At 42.1% G+C, this 12,121-nt stretch overlaps 1 long non-coding RNA gene across 1 annotated transcript; it reads right to left on the bottom strand.

The window, feature by feature from the left end:
* Positions 1-1,894: 1,894 nt before the first annotated feature.
* Positions 1,895-10,410, bottom strand: LOC125483352. Its single transcript, XR_007262313.1, has 3 exons — positions 10,360-10,410; positions 8,473-8,593; positions 1,895-2,053 (listed from the first exon to the last, which is right to left on the bottom strand). It is a non-coding gene; the product is annotated as an uncharacterized LOC125483352 (long non-coding RNA).
* Between the last annotated feature and the right edge of the window lie 1,711 nt (positions 10,411-12,121).

Genomic DNA, 12,121 nt, shown 5'->3' with positions numbered 1-12,121 from the left:
CTACACCTTGTTATCTCTTTTAATCAATGTAGTTTGGATTGGAGCTCAAGTTGTATTAATAGTATCTAATAAATGCCATTCCCTGCCCTTGGTGAGGGTATTGAATTTGTCTCAGGACCAGTGGAAATGAGCCTTGTAGGATTTTTTAAATAATTTGCTCCGCAGTTTTGCAGTATATTAGAGCATTAGCAGACTGTGTCTCATGAAGAAGGGTCACAACCATGTGCTGAATTACTGATGCACATTCATTGCATGTCTTCAAGGAGATGCCAAGGTGAGAAGACTGGGAAAATTGACTGACTGTCTGTTTGAGTTTTGGCGTCATGTCAGCAAAGGATTGAATTGCTGGCCTTTCTGCCTGGCTGATACATACATGTGGAAGCCTGAAAAAAAATAGAAATGCATACATTGACAAAAAAACAACTCTTATCTAGGGGAAAAACAAAACAAACAAAATCAATTCAAAATTCATACAATAACTTCATAGAATCATAGAATCCCTACAGTGTGGAAACAGGCCATTTGGCCCATCGAGTCTACACTGACCCTGCAAAGAGCATACACCCCGACCTACCCCACTATCCTGGCTGCACATTCCTTATGGGAATTTATCATGGTCAATTTAACTAATCTGCACATCTTTGGACTATGGAAGAAAACCAACACACCCAGAGGAATCCCACGCAGACACGGGGAGAATGTGCAAACTCCACACAGAGGCTGGAATTGATCCTGGGTCCCTGGTGCTGTGAGGCAGCAGTGCTAACCACTGAGCCAACATGTTGCCTTCTTGTTTAATTGATTAATACAAAGGATTCTTGGCATAATAACTTACATGTGTCTACATTATGACAGTTACTACAGTTCAAAAGTACTTAAGTAAAATCACAAATTGCTGGAAAATTCAATAGGTCAGGCAGCATATTAGGACAGAAGCAGAGGTCATGGCCTGTATTTTCATCCTCAAGTTGGGCAGTGGAAGTCAGAAAAATTCCCAGCTCACCCTGCCCACTACAGAAGAATGCACATTCAAAGACTAGATTTTCATTGTTCGGGCAGAGGGGAATGGGGTGAGGGAAGTAGGTGCGAGTTGGAGTTTCAGGTGTGGATTACAGTCAAACCAGCCAACCTGACAAAGAGTTTGGAGACAGGAACAGAGATTGATGGACACCAAGGCAGGCTGTTTGCAAGGTCTGCCTCAGTGCTGTGGGACCTGGTCCCAGTTATAAGAAAACAGTAAGGCCCTCCATCCTTCACCCCTCACACCTCCTGAAGCCTGCATGCCTTCCATGCCTCATCCATGCCACTTCATGCACCTCCATCTAATCACCCACACCCAATGGTCTTTGATGCTTTCCTAACACCATCTACCCTAATACACCTTTATTTTAGGGTGATATTTTGGTTTAAACTTTTCGAGAAGATATATTGGTGTGGATAGAGAATTGGCAAACTAACAGAAAACAGGGAGTTGGGATGAATGGATCATTTTCAACTTGGCCAATTGCTTTGAGTGGAGTACCAATATGATAAGCGCTGGGCCTCTTAAACTAGATTGTTTTAATCTATATCAATGACTTGGTTGAAGAGACCGACTGTACTGTAGCCAAATTTGCTGACAATACAAAAATTATAGGAAAATAAATGGTTAGGAGTTTACAAAACAAATTGCAATGGGATATAGTCAGATTAAGTAATTGAGCAAAAATTGCCAGATGGAATATAATGTGGGAAAATGTGAAGCTGCACCATTTGCAGGAAGAAGAGGAAAACAGAATATTATTTCAACAGTGCATGACTCCAGACTGCTGCGGTACAGAGGGAATCTGGGTGTCCTTGTACATGAGTTAGATGAGGTCAGTATTCAGGTACAGCCAGTAATTAGGAAGACAAATCATTTGTTCATTTTTTATTGGAAAAGGAATTGAGTACAAAAGTAGGGAAGTCTTGTTACAATTGTACAGGGCATTGATGAGAGCGCATTACAGTCCACATGTGTTCGAATCAGTTCAGAGAAAGTTCACTTGACTCATTCCTGGGATAAGGGATTTATCTGATGAGGAAAGGTAAAGAACATTAGCTTATATTTTCTAGAGTTTAGAGGAATAACAAGTAATCTTTTAGAACACATAAGATTCCAAGGGGGATTTATGGGGTAGATGCTGTAATGATGCTTTTCCTTTTGGGGGAATCTAGGAGCAGTGGGCACAGTTTGAAAAAGAAGTCTCCCATCTAAGACAGAGATGGGGAGAAATTTCTTTCCTCAGAGTTAATCTTTGAAACTGTATTCCACAGACAGTAGTGGGAGCTGGGCCATTAAATATATTCAAGATTGAGTTAGACAGATTTTTGATCAACAATGAAGTTAAGGTTTATGTGGGAGCATCCAAAAAGGTGGAGTTAAGGACAATCAAAGTGAATAATGGAGCTGGCTTGATAGAATAGAATATTAATTTATTGTTACTTGTATTTAGAAAAATAGTGAAAAGTATTTAAGTTGCAGTATTCCAGTACTATTTTAATTACAGAAAATATAAAAAAGAAATAATTAAGACAAAGCTCAACTTTTGTTCTTTTCACGTCTCCTGATTTGCGGGACACCGCTGCTAAAACTACTGTTGAGGTCGCCATAGCAAGGAGGAACAATGGGACCCACAACGCCTCCACCCTGCAGCAACCCCCCTCATTGATGCTGAGGACCCAACACTGCCACCACCAAAGTTGCTACTCGGGTTCTGGATGAGGTTGTAGACATGCCCGCTGAGCTGGTGGGTTTGGTTGCAAACATTTCACCACCCTGCCAGGTAACATCATCAGTGCGCCTTTGGTGAAGCATTGGTGTTCTGTCCCGTTTGTTATTTATATGCCTCAGTTTGCTGGGGTGGTTGGTATTACTTCTGGTTTTGTTTCTCAGTGGTTTGTACACAGGGTCTAATTCAAGTGTTTGTTGATGGAGTTCCAGTTGGAATACCAGGCCTTCAGGAATTCCCTGGCATGTCTCTGTTTGGCTTGTGTGATTATCGATGTGTTGTCCCAGTCAAATTCATGTCCCTCATTGTCCGTGTGTAGTGAGACAAGTGAGAATTGATCATGTCTCTTGGTGGCTAGTTGGTGTTCAATTTTCTTCCAGCTTGGCCTATGTAGTGTTTTTCACAGTCCTTGCATGGTATTTTGTATATTACCCCAGTTTTGCCGGTTTTGGGTATGGGATCCTTTTCATTCGTCAGTAGCTGTCGTAGGGTGGTTGTCGATTTGTGAGCTATTCTGACACCTAGACGTCTGAGTAGTCTTGTGGTCATCTCTGAAATGTCCTTGATATATGGTAGGGTAATAAGTGATAAGGATGATAACTTTTTTCTGAGGAAGGGTCTAGGCCCGAAACGTCAACTTTCCTGCTCCTCTGATGCTGCTTGGCCTGCTGTGTTCATCCAGCTCTATACCTTGTTATCTCAGGATGATAAGTAATTCTGGTCTTGTTGTGTCTTCCTGTTGTGCTCTGTCTCGGAGGTAACATCAGATTGCGGTATACCATTGGATGAACTGGATGATGGTACTAAAATTGGTTGAGGTACACAACATGAATTTTTAACTGATGAGAGTTATCTGAATGTGAAATTGAGAGCATAAATAGGAAGATGTGAGCTTAATAAACCTGAATTATATGTGATCCTAGACTCAGTTTCTTTGGGTCTCGTTACAAGTTCAGGCGAAACGTCTTAGTAACTGTTAAACTGGCATTCAACAGTGTTACCATCACTGAATCACCCACTGTCAACATCCTGGGATTTATCAATGACCAGAAACTCAGCTGGACTAATGACATAAACACAATGGCTATAAGAGCAGGCCAGAGCCCAGGAATACTGCAGTGAGTAACACAATCCCCAACTCCCCAAACACTGTCGACCACCTACAAGGCATAAGTCAGTACTGAGATGGGAACATGCCCACTTTCCTGGATGAGCACAGCCCTAGCAACAGTCAAGAAATGTGACGCCATCCAGGACAAAACAGGCCGCTTGATTGGCACCACATACACAAGCATCCATTCCCTGCACAACTGACGCTCAATAATAGCAGTGTCTACTCTCTACAAGATGTACTGCAGAAATTCACCAAAGATCCTCAGACAACCTTACAAACCCACGACCACTTCCATCAAGAAGACCAAGGGCAGATATATGGGAACACCACCACCCTCGAATTCCTTTCCAAGCCACTAACCATCCTGACTTGGAAATATATCACTTTTCTTTCACTATCATTGGGTCAAAATCCTGGAATTCTCACCCTAATGGCATTGTGGGTCAACCCACAGCAGGTGAACTGTAGTATTTCAAGAAGGCAGCTCACCATCACCTTCTCAACGGCAAGTAGGGATGGGCAATAAATGCTGGCCATCCAGCAATGCCTGCATCCCACAAATGAATAAAAAAAAAACACTGGTCTCAGAGGCCTATCTAATATTCCTTAAATCCCTTCACCATAGGTTGGATAATATGAGTATGTTTCCTCATAAAAGAAATAGCTGAAATATCCTCCATTCGCTCTTCCAAATTTTGCTTTCATAATTGGTGAAAAGCTTATCTAAGTGAACTAAGTATCAAATAACTTCCAAACATTTTTGATGACTTTAAGATGGTCCATCTGATATTTGCATTGGAAATAATTATTTCAATGCTAAAATTGCTGCTACCTAGAAAGGCAATGGAAAGACTCAGTATTCCATTTTAATTTCTGTAGTGATTGTGATGAGGTCAGCCAGGTGGACATTATAGAATATGAGTTGTCTGAATGGGGCTGTTAATCTCGTCTAATCAGTGAGCCCTGGCTGATAGATACAAGCAGGAGTGTCAGAAGTTCTCTTTACTCTGAGAGCTGGCTCTGAGGAAGCTGGATCAGTGTCAAGGACCCTCCACGTGTAAATAAAGAGTGACTTGGTGATGCTATTAATGGAGCTATTTCAATCTCCTTTTGGCTCCAATACATCTTATTTTATGAATGAGCAATGAGGTTGTTGTGAAGATTGAACTCCCTGGTTCTACAAAAATACAAATAAACAAGAATATGTTGCCACTGACAATTAGTAGGAAAGGGACACCAGTCACAGCCACTACAATGCCATACAATAAGCTGAAAGTGTGCTAAATTTCACAGTAAATCTTTAGATGATATTTGGTAGATAATATTTATTTCTATACAATTAACTCCTCTCTGTCCCAGAAGTGCTAAATTGTGCTGGCGGTAAATAGTTCCACAGGTGCCACTTGCTTACCGGTATATTGCCTACACCTCATCTGTTAAAATTTAAAAGTATTAGACAAAAAAAACCATTATTATGAGCTAAGAATAGGATACTAAATTTAAAAAGAAAGATTTGCATGTAAGAAATGCCTTTAACAAATGCAGAATATCACAAAACACTTTGCCACAAATAAAATAATTTTAAGTATTGCCACTTGTTGTAGTGTAGGATTTGCAAACAATTTGCATAGTGATTTCTTACAAAAAGCAATGTGATAATAACCACTAAGCTGTTTCTTATGCAATTATTTGAGGGATAAAAATTGGAAAGAGTGCTAGATGTAGCTTTCTTACTCTTCTTCAAAATATTGCCATGGGATTTTTAACGTCCATTGAAGAGGTGACAATAATTTCCAATATTTATTAAAAGCAGGAACAAAGAGTAGATGGTAGATGTGTCAATTCACATGAGTCAGAAGACAGGTGGCTAAACAAGCCAATGCCACCAGAATCAGTTCCAGGATGTGGTTGGACTGCCGGAAAAGGCTTTCTGATCATATCAGGCTGTCAAAGTAAGGCAACTAGAGAGGAAAGAGTATGCTACAAAGATCCACTATTTCAAATTACTGTTACCATTTCCAAGATTGATGCCCGGCTTAGATAGTTAGAAGGATCTACACAGATTCATGTACTCAGTGCAGGAACAAATGCAAAACAATGGACCATTCAGGAAATAGTTTACTAGAAGACAGACTTGTGTTCTGACTCAATTAAAGGACTTTAGGAGCCTAGCCATCAAAGGAAATATATATGTTCACCTGCCATTTCTCAATGTATTGGATAGTTCACTGTAGGCCAGAGATGATGGTGGACACCACCTCCAACTTCTTGTGGATGACATTGATACACTGTAGTAAACTGTATAGTGTGAGTGTGTTTCATTTGACATTGAGTTAGGGTCTTGTTGCAAGAATCTCGTGGCATCAGCAATAGCGTCTGATACCAGGGCCATTCAGGTTGTGAACTCCACTAGTTCCTCCACCTAGGACATGCTGGGACAACAAATAGTTAGGGGTGTCGGCCATATTTGAACAACAGTTTGCTTTCCTGGACGTTGGTGGAAGTATTGATCTATAACTGCACAGTAGGATTACCAATGGAAGTTGAACACATTATCAAATCTCGGTGTGACGGTGTCTCTGCGACTGCTTGTCATCCCCTAAGACAATGCCTGTTCTGGTATCAGAAAAACATTGGTACAGAGTGGCAGAATTCATGGAGGAAATAACAGATAATGGCTGGAATTTTGTGAAGTCAGTAGGTGTCCTGCCACTGGAGCAAAACATGGCAGGATGTAATGTGACTCCACCTCAGTGGTTGGTGGGATTTGAGGGTGTATTTAATCGTGACAACCAACCGAGTATCTGCCATCAAGACTAACTGCCATATTGAGGATGGCTATCTGCTGTTCAAAGAGCTGCTGGTCCAATCAGATGGCCAGCAGCTAAGCAGCGAATTGTGGTCAGTGCTAGAGTGTCAGGGCATATAGGCACCATTTAGGAGGGATCATTGAGGGGAAACAGTGTCATTGCCATGTGGGCAGTAAGCGCCTCCTGAAATGAAGGCTCCATTCAACTGGAACCCACTGGGAGGTTGCCAGAGTTTCACTGATGTAGAGATGCCAGTGTTGGGCTGGGGTGGACAAGGTCAGAAACCAGATGACACCAGGTTATAGTCCAACAGGTTTATTTGAATCACAAGCTTTCAAAGCATTGCCGCTTCGTCAGGTGAAGTGACAGAGAAGCACACCGGCACAGAAGTTATAGGCGGAGAGATCAAACGATCATACAAATGATGTGAGTGGATTTTTAACAGACCAAATAATAGGTCTCTGCAGGTGATCAAGAGTGTCAAGCGGTGTGAGTAAAGTGTCAAGAGCTGAATAACAAGTCAAGAGATAACCTATAAATGATTAAATGAAGTAGAAAGATAATTACAAAGAATAAAAAAAAGGTGGTGCCGGAGTCAAACCAAATGACTGAAATAATATAATAGGTATAAGAGTTGCATGCCGAGGGTCTAACCAAAGTGATGAGTAATCCAAAATTGTACAAACTAATTAAGTAGAGAGATCATAACAATTTATCCAGGTGATGGTGTTAAAAAGGACAGTAAGGAAGATTTTACAGATACATAACAGTGTGGTGGGTTCACATGTAGTGCGACATGAACCCAAGATCATGGTTGAAGTTGTCTTCATGGCTATGAAACCTGGCTATCAGTTTCTGCTTGGCGATTCTGCATTGTTGTGTATCTCGAAAGCCACCTTGAAGGAAGATTGGAGACTGAATGATCTTACCCGAAGATTGGAGGCTAAATGTCCTTGACCACTGAAGTGTTCCCCATCTGGGATGGAACATTACTGTTTGGCAATTGTTGCATGGTTTCTATTCATCCATTGTCATAGCATTTGCATGGTCTCGCTAATACACCATACCTTGAGGCATCCTTGCCTGCAGCATATGAGATGACAGCATTGGCCAAGTCACATGAGTATCTGCCACGTACGTGGTGGGTGGTGTTCCCATGTGTGATGGTAGTACCCATATCGATGATCTGGCATGTCTTGCAAAGGTTGCCGTGGCAGGGTTGTGTGCTGTTGTGGTCAATGTTGTCCTGAAAGCTAGGTAGTTTGCTGCGAACGATGCGGTTAATTGAAGGCAAAAAGTGAAGGTGTAGGGATGATCTTGCCGAGATGCCTGTCATCCTCAATGACATGTTGAAAGCTGTGAAGAACGTGGCATAGTATCTCGGTTCCGGGGAATCTCCGGAGCAGAGAAGCTACACCATGTTCTTCACAGCCTTCAACATGTCATTGATGCTGACGAGCATCTCGCCAAGATCATCCCTAAGCCTCCGCTTCTAGCCTTCAAACAACTGCCAAACCTTAAACAGACCAGCGTTCACAAACTACTATAACCTAACGACTATAACCTGATGTCGTCCGATTTCTGACCCTGAGAGTTCCACTGGACTGTCTTTTTGCATGACAGTAGGCTCCTTACCACTCGCAGATAGCCAGCAAATGTGGGAAGATATTTAAGTGGCTCTACTGGACTCCTAGTGAATGTTAGGTTTGCCATATTCCTGCCACTGATAAAATAGCATGGCCACAGGAAAATGTTGGGCACTACCCTAGAAAAAAGTTGAATTATGCAGTAAACGTACCTTCACTTATGAGCATGTCAGCAATCTGATGGGTTCCAATGCGGGTTAACCAGTTGCTCAAAACTGCAGAGGTCCAATTTTCATAGAGCTCCATACCTTTTATTGAAATAGGAAAATCAACCTAAAACAACAGCAATGCCAAACTGATATTAATCCAATATGATTCAATTTCCTCTGTGATGTAGTGTCATACAGTTACACAGCACGGAAACAGAACCTTGGGGCAAAGATGTCTGTGTTCTTTTATCAGTTAATTCATTATAGTGTAAAATTTTCTTCATTTATACAAATTGTCCTATTTTCTTCATATTTATTTATGATATGTTTTTGAACTACTTCAATCTTTACTGCTTCTGTCATTCAGGATATTCAGTGAGATTCAGAAAACAGCCAGTGTAAACCTTCCCCACGAAATACCAATATTGTTGACACAAGTCACTGAGACCTGTGGCTACAAAGGTATCAGTCAAAGAATGCATAGCAGCAAACATGGATCTCCTGATCTCTGTCTGATTGTCCACCGCAGCACTGAAACATTGACTGACGACTGCCTGTGCTGCAATGGCAGTTGAGATAAAGACAACCAAATGCTGTATCACATTCAGTCATACAGTCATACAGCACAGAGACAGGCCCTTAGGCCCAAACTGGTCCATGCCGACCAAAATGTCCATCCACGCTAACCCCATTTCTCTGCACTTGGCCCCCTTCTAAACTGTTCCTATCCATGTATTTGTCTAAATGACTTTTAAATTTTGTTAATGTACCCGCCTCAACTACTTCCACTGGCAGCTCATTCCATATACATACCTCTGTGTAAAAAAAATTGCCCCTCAGGTTCCCATCTATTATTTCCCCCTTACCTTAAAATGATACTCTCTAGTCCTCGATTCCCCAACGCTGGGAAAAAGACTGAGTACATTCACCCTATCCATGCCTCCCATGGTCTCATACACTTCCACAGCATCTCCCTTCAGTCTCCTACATCTAAAGAAAAAGTCCTAGCCTGTCCAACCTCTCCTATAACTCAATCCTGGCAACATACTTGTGAATTTCTTTTGCACTCTTTCCAGTATAATAATATCCTTCCTAAAGCAAGGTGACTAAAACTGAACACAATATTCCAAGTGCGGCTTCACCAACGTCCTGTGCAACTGCAATATAACTTCCCAACTTCTATACACACTGCCCTGACTGATGAAGGCCAGTATGCCAAAAGGCTTCACTGCCCTGTCTACCCTATGACTCCACTTTCAGAGAATGATGCACTTAAACTCTAAGGTCCCTCTGTTCCACTACAGTCCTTAAGGCCGTACCATACACCATGAAAATCCAACCTTGATTTGACCTTCCAAAATGCAACACCTTACACTTATCCATATTAAACTCCATTTGCCATCTCTTGGCCCACTTCCACAACTGAGCAATTTCTGATAACCTTCCTTGCTGTCCACAATACGGCCTATTTTTGTGTCATTCACAAAATTACTAATCATGCCTTGTATATTCTCATCCAAACAGCAATGGGCCCAGCACTGATTCCTGAGGCACATCACTAGTCACAGGCTTCCAGTCTGACTATTACCCTCTGCTTCCTACCAACAAGCCAACTGTGTATCCAATTTGCCAGCTTTTCCCGGATTCCATGCGATCTAACCTTCCGGAGGGGCTTACCATGTGGAACTTTATCAAAGACCTTACTGAAATTCATATAGACTATGTCTATTGCCCTGCCGTCATCAACCTTCCTGGTCACTTCATCAAAGAACTCTAACAAATTTGTGAGGCATCTCCCATGCACAAAGCCATGCTGACTACTGCTAATTAAACCCTGTCTTTCTAAATGCATGTATATCTTATCCCTCAGAACCTTCTCAAGTAACTTACCCACCACAGATGTTAGGCTTACTGGTCTATTGTTCCCAGGATTTTCTTTGCAGCCCTTCTTGAATAATGGCACAATATTCGTTACCCTCCAGTCTTCCGGATCTCACCTGTGGTTAACAATAATACAAATATATCAGCCAGGGCCCCTGAAATTTCTTCTCTAGCCTTTTGCAGGGTTCTTGGATATATCTAGTCAGGACCAGGAGATTTATCCACCTTCATACATTCTAATACGTCCAACAACTCCTCTACTGTGATATGGACTGTCCCCAAGATATCACCACTAACTTCCCCAAGTTCCCAAGTCATCATATCTTTCTACATGGTAAACACAGAAGAGAAATATTCATTTGAGGATCTCACCCATCTCCTACAATTCCACACATAAATGTCCACTTTGGTCCTTGAGGGGTTCTAATCTCTTTCTAGTTATTCTTTTCCCTTTAATATACTTAAACTACCTCTTTGGATTCACCCTAATATTACTCAAGTGCTGGTTTTGGACTCCACCTCCATGCTAGAAACGAAGGTAAGGGTGGAAATATCAGAAGCTCTAACCACAAATTTTCACTGCTCCTTGTGTATGGGAGTGATACTGGAGGACATGACTTGCAGACGTTGAACTCATCTTTAAATAAAGAAGGATAAGCATAATAAGTACAAACCTATTGGCCTAAAGTCTTATGCCAGTCATGCAGAAATTTAATGGGAAAAGGTTTGTTAACATATTCATACAAGCATATGAATTAAGAGCAGGAGTAAGTCGTTTGGCCTCTCTAACCTGCTTTCATCATTTCATAAGATCATGGCTGATCTGATTGTTACCTAAATTCCACATTTCTGCCTACCCATAATAAACTTTGACTCTCTTATTCGTCAAGTATCTACCTATATTTACTTTAAAAGTGTTAAGTGACTTCAGTTCCACTACTCTCTCTGCAGAAGAGTGTCAAAGATTCACAACACTTATCTGGGTTTGGGGGAGGCGTTGGACTGCCTGCCCACTGTTGGGCTTATTGAGGCCCTCTAATTGGCCACTTAAATGCCCCAGCCTCCTCTGCCAGTATTTTCCCATGATGGGGAAGATCCATATAACAAGGGAGTCTGACAGCCCTAGCTACTTAGGGTGGCTTCAAGAAAGAGCACATGAATGCTCCTTTACAGAACCTTTGGGCCCAGTTGTACCCCCTCCCTTCATAAGATCCATCTTTTTTTAACCCTTTTCCTCTGGTCTCTTGAACTCAGCTCCTACTTCTCCTTAACTTCTCTTCTCACCAAGACTCTATCGCTGGATTTACCTGAACTCCTCAGCATTGGGGGTTAATTATATTTCTACCAATGGCCACGATTCAAACCTGATGCTGCTGGAGCCACAGAGCTGTCAGGCATAGTGGCTCAGTGGTTAGCAGTGCTGCCTCACAGCACCAGGAACCTGGGTTCAGTTGCACCCCTCGGTGACTGTGTGGAGTTTGCATGTTCTTCCCTTGTCTGCCTGGGTTTCTGCCAGGTGCTTTGGTTTCTTCCCACAGTCCAAAGGATGTGCAGGTTAGGTGGCTTGGCCATGCTAAATTGCCCATAGTGTCCAGGGGTATGTAAATTATGTGGATTAGCCATGGGAAATATGGGGTCACAGGGGCAGGATAGAGGGATGGGTCTGGGTGGGATGTTCTTTGGAAAGGTGGTGTGGACCTGTTGGGCTGAGTGGCCTGGTTCCGCACTATAGGGATTCTATGATCTAATTGGGCAGCTGCTGTCTCAGGCT

Source organism: Rhincodon typus, chromosome 6, assembly GCF_021869965.1.
Source record: "Rhincodon typus isolate 14 chromosome 6, sRhiTyp1.1, whole genome shotgun sequence".
In the NCBI taxonomy this organism is placed as follows: domain Eukaryota; kingdom Metazoa; phylum Chordata; class Chondrichthyes; order Orectolobiformes; family Rhincodontidae; genus Rhincodon; species Rhincodon typus.
Note: the sequence above shows the minus strand (reverse complement) of the source record. Positions and strands in the feature narration are given on the sequence as shown.